This window comes from Scyliorhinus torazame, chromosome 1 (assembly GCF_047496885.1).
Source record: "Scyliorhinus torazame isolate Kashiwa2021f chromosome 1, sScyTor2.1, whole genome shotgun sequence".
In the NCBI taxonomy this organism is placed as follows: domain Eukaryota; kingdom Metazoa; phylum Chordata; class Chondrichthyes; order Carcharhiniformes; family Scyliorhinidae; genus Scyliorhinus; species Scyliorhinus torazame.
The window spans coordinates 411,934,328-411,947,950 of NC_092707.1; the positions used below are offsets into that span (position 1 = coordinate 411,934,328).

Genomic DNA, 13,623 nt, shown 5'->3' on the forward strand with positions numbered 1-13,623 from the left:
CGGAGAGCCTGGACACTATGCAGCCTTGTGCAGGTCTGCACCACCAGTCAAGGGCCAGCGCTCCCAATTCCAACGCAGGCGCGTTCGGAGTGTCCAACAAGGTTTACAGGATTCTGATCCTGGCAGTCCAACGCATCCAGAGGACGATTGCCTGGAGATCCCCTGCCATGTGGGCATCATTACCACACGTGAACATGCCTGACCGACATCATCACGGTGCCTGCCCATCCTCACTGCGGATTCTGCGGACCAATGGCGAGCGGTGATGCAAGTAAATCAATGCTCTATCCAGTTACAGCTGGACACAGGTGCTTCTGCCAATCTCCTTTCACAGGCAGATTTTCAACCGCATCAAGAAGCCACCCAAGCTCCTTCCAGCAGTCTGCCAGCTCCTGGACTATAACGGCAATGCCATCACAGCACTGGGATCCTGCCATCTGCTCGTCTCCAACAGGAGCATTCGCGCAAGGTTAAGGTTTGAAATCATCAAGCCAGACATGGCCTCCCTGCCCGACGCTTGTGCATGCAAGCAGCTAAACCTTGTGCAGCGGGTCCACACAATGACCTCCCCCAACGTGGATCTTCAAGCCGGCATTGACAACATCCTCGCTCAGTATCTGGATGTGTTTGACGGGATGGGCATTCTGCCATATCGGTACAAGATCCTGCTACGGCCTGATGCCACGCCTGTGGCCCACGCACCACGCCGGGTCCCGGCTCCAATGAAGGAGCGTCAGAAGGCTCAGCTAAAGGATCTTCAGGACCAGGGCGGCATCTCCAAAGTTACAGAACCGACTGACTGAGTCAGCTCGATGGTATGTGTAAAAAAGCATTCGGGGGAGCTGCGCATCTGCATTGATCCCAAGGATCTCAATCAGAATATAATGCGGGAACACTACCCCATCCCGGAGCGGGAGGACACTGACAAGTGAGATGCACACGCCCAGTTTTTCACAAAGTTAGATGCGTCACATGGATTCTGGCAAATCCTGCTGGCTGAGTCCAGCAGAAGGTGTCATAATATACACCAGTATATCATGGTGCAGACACACACTGATGGACACACAGTGGGACCAATCAACACACACAACACCGCAGCCAATCACCAGTGAGAGCACACGCACTATAAAGACAGGGGCCATCAGAGTTCCCGCTCATTCGAGTTGCAGCTAGCTAGGAGGACAGAGCTCACAGCCTGCAACACAGACATGCACCAGGTGCTGAGTGCATCGACTCCTTAGGACAAGGCAAAGGTCTTTAGTTAAAGCTAGTATCGTATTAACCCACAGTCTAAGTATGTTTGAACATTTAATGATACAATGAAATAGTGTTGCACTATTTCAAGTGTTGGTGACCTGTATGTGATCCAGAACACCCAACACATCAGAAGGCTCTGCACCTTCAACACACCGTTTGGCAGGTACTGCTATAATCGTATGCTGTTCAGCATTGTCTCGGCCTCGGAGATCTTCCATAGAATCATGGAGCAGATGATGGAGGGCATTGAAGGGGTTCGTGTGTATGTGGACAACGTTATCATATGGTCCACAACCCCCGAAGAGCACATCTCTCGTCTCCAGCAGGTATTCCGCCGTGTCCATGCCAATGGCCTCAAGCTGAACAGGGCCAAGTGTTGCTTTGGCATGTCGACACTTAAGTTCTTAAGTGACCAGTTATCACCTCGCCAATGGCTGGGTAAAGCGCAGTGCCCTAAATTCTTCAATGTGAAGGACGGCCTGACGGTGGTTGATGGTATCCTCCTCAAGCTGGACCGCATTGTCATTCCATTCAGTCTCCAGAGCTTGGTGATCCGGCAAATCCACGAGGGACATCTGGGTGTCGAGGAGTGCAGGCGCAGAGCCAGGCAAGCTGCTACTGGCCTGGGATTAGTCAGGACATCTCAATATGGTCCTCAACTGACCGACCTGTCAATGCTTCCAGACAGCACAGAGCAAGGAGACGCTTCAGCAGCACGGAATCGTGACCTCCCCGTGGTCCAAGGGGGGGGCATCGACCTCTTTCACGCTAATGGTCGTGATTATGTATTAATCATTGATTAATTTTCCAACTACCCAGAAGCTCTCGGACCTCACATCCAAGACCGTCATCAAGGCCTGTAAGGAGACGTTCTCCAGGCATGGTATTCCACTCACTGTCATGAGTGACAACGGTTCTTACTTCAGCAGCCAAGAGTCGTCAAGATTTGCCCAGTTATATCAGTTTCATCACGTCACTTCCAGCCCACATTCCCCGCAGTCCAACGGGAAGGTTGAGAAAGGGGTGCACATAGTGAAGCAGCTCACCTGCAAGGCCGCGGATTCTGTTTCTGACATCACCCTTGCGCTGCTTGCGTACAGGGCAACCCCTCTGTCTACCAGCATGTCACCGGCTCAACTCCTGATGAACAGGGACCTGCGGACGACTCTTCCAGCCATCCACTTGCCTGACCTGGATCCCGGTGCTGCAGAAGGTGCAGAAACTCAGGGACCGGCAAAAGCAGGGCCCTGATGCTCATGCCACCGATTTGCCTGTGCTATCCCCGGCGGATGCTGTTCGGATCAAGTTACCTGATGGAGGCTGGTGAGTTCCAGCTGTTGTTGTTCGACAGGCGTATGTTGTGCATGTGGCTGATAGCTCTGTTGTGCGGCAAAACAGACGGGCACTGCGCACAGCTGCCCGCCCGCAACCACATTCTTCGTTGTTTCCATCTGTTATTGTGCCACCTCCTGATACCTCGAACCACGAGGCCACCAGTCAGGCTTCAATCCCGCCTATCAAGGGGCCGTAGTCCCCACCACCACCTCTCCAGCGGTCGACGAGGATCAGACGCAAGTCCCAGAGACTGGACTTATGAACATTTGTTTTGTTTGCTATGTTCTGTTTTCGCACATTGGACACCTGTTTTCACATTTACATATGATCCCATCTGCCATTGTATGGAAATAAGTTTGTTTTTCGGCCGACACATGTAAATACTTTTGTATATGCTACAGAAAAACATTTCAAAAGGGGAGATGTCATGATATGCAGACATGCACAGAATGATATACAGACAGGCAGCTAATGAACACAGAAAACAGGACATAACCAATCAGCAGGCAGAATTCTTGGGGATGGTTTCCCACTATAAAAGGCACAGGGCACTCACACTCCGCCTCTTTCCACTGGGGACACCTACAGAGTGAGTCAGGTGTATATATCCCATAACACCAGCAGCATGTGGCTAAGAGCTAATCTGGTTCAGTCAGACAGGGTAATCACACATAGGTTAGCAGAGAGTCGAACTCACAGAGAACTGAACTAACTGTTAGACAGACTCAATAAATCAAATTGAACTAACTTCAAGGTCTGGAGTATATTTCAGTTATAGCTGCATCCAGTTGCAGCCCGTGTTATCTCAGTGTGGTTCACACGACAGACTTGGAGGCTAATCAGCTGCTCTTCAAGCTCGAGAAGCCACCCAAACATTTTCCTGCAGCCTCCCAGAGAACAATCATTTCCACACCAGGGCTGACATCACCTGTCAACTCAAGCTGATATTAAACTAAAAGGCAGATCCAATCAAAAATGTGAAAAGGAAAGGGATACAGAGAGAGTGAGAGAGAATAGTGAGGAAAGGAATGCAGGAGAAGACTGAATGATCGATGAGAAGGAAATGGCAGGTTTGTTCACTGAGAATGTTGCAGTCCTTCAGGAAAACAAATTGGATTTGATACGGGTAAAGGCAGTGACTGTGGAGTAAGTGTTGGGATTTAAGATCGATAAATCTCAAGGACCTGATGGTTTCCATGTCAAGTTATCAAAAGAACAGGTGAGAAAATTGTAAACGTGTTCCTCAGAAGTTTCCAAAGCTCGGGAGACCCAGGGGTAGTATTTGCACTAGAGAGTAACAAATGTCACTCTGGGTGGCACGGTGGCACAGTGGTTAGCACTGCTGCCTCACAGTGCCAGGGACACGGGTTCGATTCCGACCTCGGTGACTGTATGGAGTTTGCACGTTCTCCCCGTGTCTGCGTGGGTTTCCTCCGGGTGCTCCGCTTTCCTCCCACAGTCCAAAGATGTGCAGGTTAGGTGCATTGGCCATGATCACGGCACGGGCTTACGGGGGAGTGGGCCAAAGGAAACAATTGGAAGTTGTTCAAACTCTCCTCATTTCCTTCTTTCACAATCCGTATTCCCCGGATCTGCTCCAAAGCTCAGCTTCTCAGCGATTGCCGGGAAATGTAACTGTGAAGCAATTCTTTAGCAAGAGGAAGTTGTGAAACTGAAGCAAGGAGGACATTGTGAATTCCGGCATAACCACAATATACAACCTGGCCAGCACTCAATTTCCTCTCCCGAGCTGAGATCGCAGTTGGTCGGGTCGATATCAGAGGGTGTTGGGTGTGGGGCTGGGGGTGCTGGAGAGCAGAGTTGGCCTTTTCACACTACGATATGTGTTAGTTACTAACCCTGCGCTCCCCACCTCTCCCAGGGGTTAAATACACTTTACATTGGTACCGCTCACAAAGTAAGGAATGGATATTGAGTCATGATGTAAATGGCCAAGTTTCCCGGGCGACAGGTCTGTCTGATCGGTTTCAGCCTTCCAGAGATGTTCCCGGTAACAGCTGTGAGAACAGCTGGTGAGTCAGTTTCAGCGGGAGCATTGCGGAAGGAGGTTGCTGGGAGGTAAGTCAACCTTTAAAAGCACTTGTCTTTGCAGGGGCAGGCCAGTCGATTTCGGCGTGAGAACAGCTGGTGAGTCAGTTTCAGCGGGAGCATTGAGGAAGGAGGTTGCTGGGAGGTAAGTCAACCTTTAAAAGCACTTGTCTTTGCAAGGGCAGGCCAGTCGATTTCGGCGGGAGAACAGCTGGTGAGTCAGTTTCAGCGGGAGCATTGCGGAAGGAGGTTGCTGGGAGGTAAGTCAACCTTTAAAAGCACTTGTCTTTGCAGGGGCAGGCCAGTCGATTTCGGCGGGAGTGGAGCTGGCTGGTTAGTCAATTTCAGCAGGAGCTGAGAATTTTTCTTTTTTTTTAAATTAGTTTTTTAGGCGGGAACAGGAAGTCGACCCGAGGACGTCTGGGAAGACCCTCACCAATAAATTCTGGTGGAGAGGAAACCCGAGACACTACACGTGTAGTGTCTCCCACCCGCCCTCCTCCTCTGACCTAATAATAAAACCCATTGGTCTGAGGTACCATATTTTATTATATTATTATTATTTTTTATAAAAATTTAATTTAGTTGTTAGCCAGATCTTGGTAGAAAGTTGGAGGAATGGCAGGGAAGGGAGTGCAATGTTCCTCCTGCAGGATGTTTGAGGTGAGGGATGCAGTTAGTGTCCCTGCTGATTTTACCTGCAGGAAGAGCTGCCATCTCCAGCTCCTCCAAGACCGAGTTAGGGAACTGGAGCTGGAGTTGGAAGAACTTCGGATCATTCGGGAGGCAGAAGGGGTCATAGATAGCAGCTTCAGGGAATTAGTTACACCAAAGATTGGAGATAGGTGGGTAACTGTAAGAGGGACTGGGAAGAAGCAGTCAGTGCAGGGATACCCTGCGGTCGTTCCCCTGAGAAACAAGTATACCGCTTTGGATACTTGTGGGGGGGGGGGACTTACCAGGGGTAAGCCATGGGGTACGGGCCTCTGGCACGGAGTCTGTCCCTGTTGCTCAGAAGGGAAGGGGGGAGAGGAGCAGAGCATTAGTAATTGGGGACTCTATAGTCAGGGGCACAGATAGGAGATTTTGTGGGAGCGTGAGAGACTCACGTTTGGTATGTTGCCTCCCAGGTGCAAGGGTACGTGATGTCTAGGATCGTGTTTTCCGGGTCCTTAAGGGGGAGGGGGAGCAGCCCCAAGTCGTGGCCCACATTGGCACTAACGACATAGGTAGGAAAGGGGACAAGGATGTCAGGCAGGCTTTCAGGGAGCTAGGATGGAAGCTCAGAACTAGAACAAACAGAGTTGTTATTTCTGGGTTGTTGCCCGTGCCACGTGATAGTGAGATGAGGAATAGGGAGAGAGAGCATTTAAACACGTGGCTACAGGGATGGTGCAGGCGGGAGGGATTCAGATTTCTGGATAACTGGGGCTCTTTCTGGGGAAGGTGGGACCTCTACAGACAGGATGGTCTACATCTGAACCTGAGGGGCACAAATATCCTGGGGGGGAGATTTGTTAGTGCTCTTTGGGGGGGTTTAAACTAATGCAGCAGGGGCATGGGAACCTGGATTGTAGTTTTAGGGTAAGGGAGAATGAGAGTATAGAGGTCAGGAGCACAGATTTGACGTCGCAAGAGGGGGCCAGTGTTCAGGTAGGTGTTTTGAAGTGTGCCTACTTCAATGCCAGGAGTATACGAAACAAGGTAGGGGAACTGGCAGCATGGGTTGGTACCTGGGACTTCGACGTTGTGGCCATTTCGGAGACATGGATAGAGCAGGGACAGGAATGGATATTGCAGGTTCCGGGGTTTAGGTGTTTTAGTAAGCTCAGAGAAGGAGGCAAAAGAAGGGGAGGTGTGGCGCTGCTAGTCAAGAGCAGTATTACGGTGGCGGAGAGGATGCTAGATGGGGACTCTTCTGCCGAGGTAGTATGGGCTGAAGTTAGAAACAGGAAAGGAGAGGTCACCCTGTTGGGAGTTTTTTTATAGGCCTCCTAATAGTTCTAGGGATGTAGAGGAAAGGATGGCGAAGATGATTCTGGATATGAGCGAAAGTAACAGGGTAGTTATTATGGGAGACTTTAACTTTCCAAATATTGACTGGAAAAGATATAGTTCGAGTACAATAGATGGGTCGTTTTTTGTAGTGTGTGCAGGAGGGTTTCCTGAAACAATATGTTGACAGGCCAACAAGAGGCGAGGCCACGTTGGATTTGGTTTTGGGTAATGAACCAGGCCAGGTGTTGGATTTGGAGGTAGGAGAGCACTTTGGGAACAGTGACCACAATTCAGTGACGTTTACGTTAATGATGGAAAGGGATAAGTATACACCGCAGGGCAAGAGTTATAGCTGGGGGAAGGGCAATTATGATGCCATTAGACGTGACTTGGGGGGGATAAGGTGGAGAAGTAGGCTGCAAGTGTTGGGCACACTGGATAAGTGGGGCTTGTTCAAGGATCAGCTACTGCGTGTTCTTGATAAGTATGTACCGGTCAGACAGGGAGGAAGGCGTCGAGCGAGGGAACCGTGGTTTACCAAGGAAGTGGAATCTCTTGTTAAGAGGAAGAAGGAGGCCTATGTGAAGATGAAGTGTGAAGTTTCGGTTGGGGCGATGGATAGTTACAAGGTAGCGAGGAAGGATCTAAAGAGAGAGCTAAGACGAGCAAGGAGGGGACATGAGAAGTATTTGACAGGTAGGATCAAGGAAAACCCAAAAGCTTTCTATAGGTATGTCAGGAATAGGCGAATGACTAGGGTAAGAGTAGGACCAGTCAAGGACAGGGATGGGAAGTTGTGTGTGGAGTCTGAAGAGATAGGCGAGATACTAAATGAATATTTTTCGTCAGTATTCACTCAGGAAAAAGATAATGTTGTGGAGGAGAAGGCTGAGCCCCAGGCTAATAGAATAGATGGCATTGAGGTACGTAGGGAAGAGGTGTTGGCAATTCTGGACAGGCTGAAAATAGATAAGTCCCCGGGACCTGATGGGATTTATCCTAGGATTCTCTGGGAGGCCAGGGAAGAGATTGCTGGATCTTTGGCTTTGATTTTTATGTCATCATTGGCTACAGGAATCGTGCCAGAGGACTGGAGGATAGCAAATGTGGTCCCTTTGTTCAAAAAGGGGAGCAGAGACAACCCCGGCAACTATAGACCGGTGAGCCTCACGTCTGTAGTGGGTAAAATCTTGGAGGGGATTATAAAAGACAAGATTTATAATCATCTAGATAGGAATAATATGATCAGGGATAGTCAGCATGGCTTTGTGAAGGGTAGGTCATGCCTCACAAACCTTATTGAGTTCTTTGAGAAGGTGACTGAACAGGTAGACGAGGGTAGAGCAGTTGATGTGGTGTATATGGATTTCAGCAAAGCGTTTGATAAGGTTGCCCACGGTAGGCTATTGCAAAAAATACGGAGGCTGGGGATTGAGGGTGATTTAGAGATGTGGATCAGAAATTGGCTAGCTGAAAGAAGACAGAGGGTGGTGGTTGATGGGAAATGTTCAGAATGGAGTACAGTCACAAGTGGAGTACCACAAGGATCTGTTCTGGGGCCGTTGCTGTTTGTCATTTTTATCAATGACCTAGAGGAAGGCGCAGAAGGGTGGGTGAGTAAATTTGCAGACGATACTAAAGTCGGTGGTGTTGTCGATAGTGTGGAAGGATGTAGCAGGTTACAGAGGGATATAGATAAGCTGCAGAGCTGGGCTGAGAGGTGGCAAATGGAGTTTAATGTAGAGAAGTGTGAGGTGATTCACTTTGGAAGGAATAACAGGAATGCGGAATATTTGGCTAATGGTAAAGTTCTTGGAAGTGTGGATGAGCAGAGGGATCTAGGTGTCCATGTACATAGATCCCTGAAAGTTGCCACCCAGGTTGATAGGGTTGTGAAGAAGGCCTATGGAGTGTTAGCCTTTATTGGTAGAGGGATTGAGTTCCGGAGTCGGGAGGTCATGTTGCAGCTGTACAGAACTCTGGTACGGCCGCATTTGGAGTATTGCGTACAGTTCTGGTCACCGCATTATAGGAAGGACGTGGAGGCTTTGGAGCGGGTGCAGAGGAGATTTACCAGGATGTTGCCTGGTATGGAGGGAAAATCTTATGAGGAAAGGCTGATGGACTCGAGGTTGTTTTCGTTGGAGAGAAGAAGGTTAAGAGGAGACTTAATAGAGGCATACAAAATGATCAGGGGGTTAGATAGGGTGGACGGTGAGAGCCTTCTCCCGCGGATGGATATGGCTGGCATGAGGGGACATAACTTTAAACTGAGGGGTAATAGATATAGGACAGAGGTCAGAGGTAGGTTCTTTACGCAAAGAGTAGTGAGGCCGTGGAATGCCCTACCTGCTACAGTAGTGAACTCGCCAACATTGAGGGCATTTAAAAGTTTATTGGATAAACATATGGATGATAATGGCATAGTGTAGGTTAGATGGCTTTTGTTTCGGTGCAACATCGTGGGCCGAAGGGCCTGTACTGCGCTGTATTGTTCTATGTTCTATGTTCTATGTACATTCTGACAGTCAGAGATGTGAAGCTCGGTGACTCCGCTGTCTATATCTGTGGGATTTGGGGGAAAATCTTTGGGAAAGGAACCCGGCTGAATGTAATCAGTGAGTAATGTCTATCTTATATTGCTTTTATTCCATATTTGACCATATATTAGAGGAATATGATGGAACATTGCCAGCCTCGGAGGCTGTGGCCCAGAGGGAGGAACGATCTGGGAAGAAGCCTGAAGTCTGTGAAGTAAAAATGTACAATTTAAACACACACACAGACGTAAAGCGACAGCGTGAGTGTAAAGGTGTGACATCAAAGTTTCACCCCTGAAATCTCTCAGAGCTCCAGGGGGTGTTGTCCGGGATTTTCACGTTCAGATTCCCGGTGGGGATTCGGGGTGGATTTTGACAGAACTGAAAGTGTGAATTTCTGTCCTCTCTCTGCCTTTCCCCAGCTGATTGGAATTAAACTTTACCGTGCGGGCAGTGTGGGCACTCTGCTGGTCTATGGGCAGGGAAGCTGCTGATGTGGCACCGATAGGTGGGCTACAGAACCTCTGGTCAAACAGGGAAGCTCTTCCACAATGTCCTCCCTGGATGGTTACATCCTGGCCAGCCTCTCTGCCGCTGCCATTGCAAACCCTCTTGTTGACCAGCGTCACACCCCCGCCTCCTGCTCCTGAGGTTACGGGAATATTGGGTGTCTGAGATCCAGAGGTGTTCCAGTGGCCAAACTGTGTCTAGAGTGAAGGCCGTGATTGTCATTGTCTACAGAGGCTGCTAGGTCTCCTGAGCATTCATTCCCAGCATTTTCTGAAATCCTCATTGTCAAAACCTGCAGCACTTTTCTTGCGGTTTATTGTAACAAGTTAGTGCGGATAATACACAATATCCAGGCATCAATACACAGGAACTGGACACAATATTCCAAGTGTGGTCTAACCAAGGTTTTATAAAGTTGCAGCAAAACCTCGCAGCTCTTAAACTCAATCCCCCTGTTCATGAAAGCCAACACACCAGACGCCTTCTTCACAACCCTATTAACCTGGGTGGCAACTTTGAGGGAGCTCTGTACGTGGACCCCAAGATCCCTCTCTTCCTCCACGCTTCCAAGAATTCTGCCTTTAACTCTTATTCAGCATTCAAATTTGACCTTCCAAAATGACTTAAAGGGCCGAATGGCCTCCTTCTGCACTGTAAATTCAATGATAATCTATGATTAATCTAGGACAAAGGTTCGGCACAACATCGTGGGCCGAAGGGCCTGTTCTGTGCTGTATTTTCTATGTTCTATGTTCTATGAATCACTCCACATTTATCTAGGTTGAACTCCATCTCAGCCCAGCTCTGCATCCTGTCAATGTCCTGTTGTAACCTGCAACCATCCTCAACACTATCTACAACTCCCCCAACCTTTGTGTCGTCGGCAAACTTACTAACCCACCCTTCCACTTCCTCATCCAAGTCATTTATAGAAACCACAAAGAGCTGAGGTCCCAGTACATATCCCAACACTTAGCCTCAGGATCAGAGATTCCCGCCCCCTATCTCTCAGAATCCTGAAGCAAAAATACTGAAGCAAAATATTTATTCAGGGCCTCCGCTATTTCCTCTGACTCTAGGCACAAGTCATAATAATAATAATCGCTTATTGACACAAGTAGGCTTCAGTGAAGTTACTGTGAAAAGCCCCTAGTCGCCATATTCCGGTGCCTGTTCGGGGAGGCTGGTATGGGAATTGAACCCGCGTTGCTGGCATTGTTCTGCATTACAAGCCAGCAGTTTAGCCCACGCTGCTAAACAGCCTCTGTTTCCTCCACTATCCCTGTTCGGCCCTAATCTCACTTTGATCATCCTCTTATTTCTCACATAAGTGTAGAACGCCTTGGGTTTTTCCCTAATCCTTCCCCCCAGGGCTTTTTCATGCCCCCTTCGAGATCTTCTCAGTCCATTTTTGAGTTCCTTCCTGGCTACCTTATAACACTCTAGAGCCGAGTCAGGTCCTTGCTTCCTCAACCTCACGTAAATGTCCTTCTTCCTCTTGACTAGAAGCACCACTTCTCTTGTTATCCAAGGCTCCTTCACCTTTCCATTCCTTCCTCGTCTCAGTGGGACAAAACTATTCAGCACTCGCAGCAAGTGCTCCTTAAACAACCCCCACATTACTGTTGTGCATTTCCCAACAACAACTGTTCCCACTTTATGCTCCTCAGCTCCTGCCTAATAGCAGTATAATTTCCCCTCCCCCAATTAAATACCTTCCCATACTGTCTGTCCCTATCCCTCTCCATGTCTGGGGTAAAGGTCAAGGAGTTGTGGTCACTGTCACAGAAATGCTCTCCCACCGAGACATCTGACATCTGTCCTGGTTGTCAAATGTTGGGGTTTGCTCCGGGATCCTACCAAATGTTGGGGTTTGCTCCGGGATCCTAACAAATGTTGCGGTTTGCTCCGGGATCCTAACAAATGTTGGGGTCTGCTCCGGGATCCTAACAAATGTTGGGGTCTGCTCCGTGATCCTAACAAATGTTGGGGTCTGCTCCGGGATCCTAACAAATGTTGGGGTCGGGTCCGGGATCCTAACAAATGTTGGGGTCGGGTCCAGGATCCTGACGCTGGATGGATTTGACCAGGTGGATTTGAGGTGGTTTATGGATTGAGATTAGATGAAGAGTCAGCAGTCGGGGGGCAGATATGTCTGGATGGTTTCTATGAAGAGAGGATTGATGACAATGGTTTTGAATATTTGAGGAAAGCCCCCAGTGTGTGACCTGAGAGTAAACAATGACAAAGTGTCAGGGGAGGTAAGAAATAGAAATTAACGGGGGAGGGGGGCATTTAGGAAATATGGAGAGAGGGATTGGGAGGGAGAATGGGAAGATTCTGCAGTGATAGGGATCACGGAGGAGGAATAGGGAAGTTGGGAATGGTGGGGGGAGTGGCAGAGACAGCTGAACATGTGACCTTAAACAAATAAATCTTTAGCTTTTTCAGATCAGAGCGTTTGATAATTTCTTCACTTTGTCCCCAAAGTAACATCAGCGGATACATTTCTCATTGAAACATTTGCAGATATTTGCAACCTTCAGACTGGTTATAACTTGTTGATATTTTTCTCTTAAAGAGGTGAATGCTCCAGTCCTTATCCAGTCTCCGAGTCTGGAACGTGTCACAGAGGGTCAGACTGCACGGTTACACTGCACCATGCGGAACGCCGCAGTGACACACACCGATGTTCACTGGAACCGGGAGCTGCCAGGGAAAGATATGGAGAGGGTTTTAACACATGATATAAAGAACAACACACGACGGAGTCCAGGTTTCACTGAGCGTTTCCATCCTTCCCGAGACACGTCCAATAAAACCTTCACCCTGACAATCAGCAACGTGCAGCCCAGTGACACTGCCGTCTATTACTGCTCCGTGTGGGGAGATATCAGTGGGAATGGATCACAGCTGAATGTAACCAGTAAGTGCATTCACAATGACATCACTCCATAGAGGGGAATCCTGTAACCAAACATTCCCAGTGAAGAGGAGAATGGGCTGGGGAATTGCCATTGTGATGTTATAACCCAATATTCCATGGGACTGTGACTCCTCCCTGGGAGCATGGCATTGTCAAATCTTTCTCCTGTCCCCATATCAGCTCTGAATAGAGGTGGTAACCCCAAAACATTATTTCTGTTATTCAGGTCGGCTTTGAGAATTCCAAAAAAGTTACAAATTGGACATTGCAAAACATTAATACATGAGTGACCATCGCTGATGCAGGTACCATAACCTCCCCGAATACATCACCAGTTCACCCCCAACAACATCAGGTCTGTGTACGTTATGAAACAGCCTTCTTAACTTGTCCTACAGGTTTGAAGGAATGTGCCCGTACCGACCGAGCTCTCTCAGCCCCTGCACCTTGTTTAAAATTGTACCAACTCATTCACATTGCCTCTCCTCATCTTTACCAAACTGAGTCACTTTCCACTTCTTTGTGATAAATTTCATCTGTCCCGACTCTACCTATTTCACCGTTCTGTCAATATTCCCCGGAACCTGACACTGTTCATCTCACTCTTCCCGACATTCCTGAACTTGGAGGGAGCTGTTCACTGGGAAATTCTGCCTCCTCTACTCAAGCCCATTTTAAACATTGAAAAATCTTGCTCATGTCCCCTCTTGCTGAAAATTAACCAGTGCGACAAAATCTGATTGTGTCATCACACCGAGCCTCCCCCATTGTCTGCCTGTCGCTCTGAGGACATGGTGCTGGGCACAGCCCTCTGCACACACTGCTGCCATCACTTTAGTCAGGGTGCATGCGGGAGCTGGACATTACTCTCAGATTCGGGTTGCCTTGTCCCAGCCTTGCCTTGTTATTTTAGGACAATTACATTGAGCAGAAAATGAATGAAACAATTGTTTATAAATCACCTATCACAACTTCAGGGTGTCCAAACACGATTCGCAGACAATTAAA

At 48.6% G+C, this 13,623-nt stretch overlaps 1 protein-coding gene across 1 annotated transcript in view; it reads right to left on the bottom strand.

Annotated features, from left to right (window-relative positions):
* LOC140428449 (immunoglobulin kappa light chain-like) overlaps window positions 1–13,266 on the bottom strand; it is a 42,766-nt gene extending 29,500 nt beyond the window's left edge. Inside the window, exon 1 of the mRNA XM_072514921.1 lies at window positions 13,167–13,266. The gene's annotated coding sequence lies outside the window, so the exon portion shown is untranslated. The remainder of the gene's footprint in view (window positions 1–13,166) is intronic.
* Between the last annotated feature and the right edge of the window lie 357 nt (window positions 13,267–13,623).